The sequence below is a fragment of the Notamacropus eugenii genome, chromosome 6, assembly GCF_028372415.1.
Source record: "Notamacropus eugenii isolate mMacEug1 chromosome 6, mMacEug1.pri_v2, whole genome shotgun sequence".
Taxonomy (NCBI): domain Eukaryota; kingdom Metazoa; phylum Chordata; class Mammalia; order Diprotodontia; family Macropodidae; genus Notamacropus; species Notamacropus eugenii.
Window position 1 is genome coordinate 358771230 of NC_092877.1, and position 3181 is coordinate 358774410.

Below are 3181 nucleotides of genomic sequence, written 5' to 3' on the forward strand. Positions count from 1 at the left end.
GAATCTAGCCACACAATGGGATAAGGATTTGAAATATTTCAAAGACTTAAAGTGGTTGACTGGAAGCTGAAAGGAAAATAATCCAATTGCAAAGCGGTCTTATTTTTAATAAAACCAGTCCTTCAGTTGATTCTGTAAAGACACATAAATCAGCATACTGGAGAGGATAAATAAACCAACTGATGCAGTAGAGACTGTGTGGTCTAGTGAGAAGAATTCTAGAATTGGAGTCAAAGGATATGGTATCAAATCCTCCCGCTAACAATTACTACACAGTGAGTGTGGTGGGGAAGTCACTTCCGCTCACCAGTCTTGGTTTGGTCATTTGTAATAGAAAAAAAATTTCCAAGGTAACCTTTAAAGTCTTTTCTAAACTGAGCATCCTCTGAACAACAAAAGTAAAATATTGTTAGAACAAATAAGTATGGGGACATCCATTATCATCCATGGTTAGTTTTGGAGTTTGGTGAATTAAAATATCCCCTTTTAAAAAGCTTTCCTTTGTTAAACAGTCGCTGGGGTTAATGTGTTTGCTTACTACCGGGTAGATACGGTGAGCACACATTGAACTGCTCTTTAAATGAATTGTAATCATCTCTAAATGAAGGGTTCCTTCCCCAACATCTGTCTTCTGGTCCCTAACACTGTCTCATCTCCTTTGCCATGCTTAGTAGGCAGGTATATTAAAACCACCACTTAAAATCAAGTGGAACACCAATGTTTCAGTCCTCTTCCTGGGAATCAGTCGCATATAGTGCACACTCCCAACCTCAAATTAAATCATTCACATTTTATGGCAAGCCATCAGTTGACTCTTTTTATTTTTTGTTAAATAGTTGTTTATTGGAAAAAGTGGGCTGAGGAGGGATCACTAGCTTCACCAGAGAACAACAATACCACACAAATTAGGAGCGATGGGAGAGGTCAGCACAAAGCTCTGGGATCTCAGCCTCTTCCTGGACTGTGAGGGATGGCCTGGCATGTTAAGGCCTGTCCAGGTAGAGGGCCTTGACTTAAGTTAGTAGGCATGGTTAGAGATAAAGAGAGACTCCCTGGATGCAGCTCCTGACTTTCCACTTGGAGTATGCTTGCCTTGAGCAGCTTGGCTGTTGGCTGCGGCCTGCTTTATATATTCCTTTTGGGCAGGCTTGACATTTTCCTTCTTTTCACCCCAGGTCTTAAGGGCAGATTCCTGCAGGGCTCAGCTATAAGAGAAGGTCAGGGCCCATGGTTTGTGCAAGGGGCAAGTATTGATGGCATTGAGGTTGATGGAGGCATCCTCTTCACTCTGACCCCCAGAGACGAAGGTGATACCAGTGACTGCAGGAGGCACAGTCTGGCAAAGTGCAGTTACAGTTGCCATTGGAATCTCCTCATGTGAATTCCTCATGTGAATATTTCTGGGTACAGACATGGCCAAGGGTGACCATGTTAGGCTTCAACAAGGTCCCTTCCAGCTAGATATGGTGGTCACTCAGAGCTTTGTAGACAGCAACCAGGACCTTCTCAGTGACATACTGACAACGCTCCAGGTCTTGTTCTCCTTCAGGGAGGATCTCTGGCTCCATGATGGGGACAATGCCATTCTGCTGACAAATGCTAGCATATTGGGCCAGCACACTGGCATTCTCCATGATGGCAAATGAGGAAGGTGTATTCTCCCCAAACTTCAGTACAGAATGCCACTTGGCAAAGTCAGCTCCATCCTTCTTATACTGAGCACAGTGCTCACTCAGCCCATCCTGACCTTGGGTGGTAGTCTCACCATTGGTCCCTGCATTTGGCACCTTTGTCCACCTTGATGCCCACAATGCCACCCTTATCCTTTATGACTTTGGAGAAGGGACTACCATCATCAGCTTTCAGGTAGAGTGTCTCATGGAAAAGGATAACACCTTCAATACAGGAGTTCACTCAATCATCTTCTGTCAGAAGCAACTGCCTATAGAGGCGCTGATTTTCCTCTGTGTTCTCAGTTCCAATGGACTGCAGCTGCTTTGCAATGCTACCAGTGGATTCATCTGCTGCCAAGAGACCCTTGCCTGGAGCAACAATTCAATGAGCTATATCAGACAGTTCTATCTTCTGCTCTGGTGTCAATGCTGGGTATTGGTGAGGCATGTTTTCCTTGGCTGGGCTGGTAGTTTCCCGCAGAAATCAGACCTCTTATGTTCGAGAATCAAACTTCTGCGCTTTCTGAATCCGAACCCCACCAGTTGACTCCTCAAAGAAATCATGGATAATATACGTGATAAACACAAAGAGTGAGCTTGTAATTATGGAAGCTCTAATTAGGAATTGGTTGATAAGGTAACAAAATGAGTAGTCTACTTTAACAATAATTGTATTCCTTTAAAAATGTTACAACTGTAAGCTTTGTTTTTCTGGTTTAATTCAACTGTAGCTATGATCATTGTTTAAGAGCTAACTCGGTCAACTATTCCAACTACTTTCATGTTACTGATGAAGAAAAAAAAGCCCAGAGACATAAAAAAGACTTGAGTAATGCAAGTTAGTAATAAGACTAGTATTTCTACTCGGCTATACTTGCTCCTAATCTAACACAAAATTCACTGTTACCTGTCTTTGTTTAATGATGGAATTGCTGCCTCAAGCACTTTCTATGAGTTTGTGTTTCCATGTCATGATTATTCAATGGGCATATTTATTTCCCAGGGGCTTATCACAAAGAATAAAGAAATAGAATTGAACTTCTAAGTAATCTGAGACTGTAGGTACTATCACAAGACTCCATATTAAGTGATTGAATAAATGCATTTGATTGATCAAATTAAACAGTTACAGTCATTATCCTCTAAAGTGCTTATTATTTTGTTAGTTTTTTTGTTACAAACATACTCACTTTAAAAAGGACAACATCTTTTGTGGAGTCAGGAAAGATTTTATTAATTTTTGCATTCATTTCTGAATGAATGAATGGGTACTTCCTAATGGACTACTAGACTTATATCAGACAAATGCAAGGTTTAAATGCACTGTTTTCAATTCAAATTCCTAGCCTGCCTTACATTGGACAGCATTCCAGGGTTCACTAAACTTCATCCCATTTGGGTCTACACTACTATCATCTTTCTCATTTTCTTTATAGAATAACGTGATAAATTTTTGTAAAAGAATTCCCTTAACTGATATACAGTTTTTCTAGTGTTGGCCTGAAGGT

General features: G+C 40.9%; 1 pseudogene; it reads right to left on the reverse strand.

Annotated features, from left to right (window-relative positions):
* Nucleotides 1-1018: 1018 nt before the first annotated feature.
* LOC140511776 (fructose-bisphosphate aldolase A pseudogene) lies at nt 1019-2163 on the reverse strand (annotated as a pseudogene).
* Between the last annotated feature and the right edge of the window lie 1018 nt (nt 2164-3181).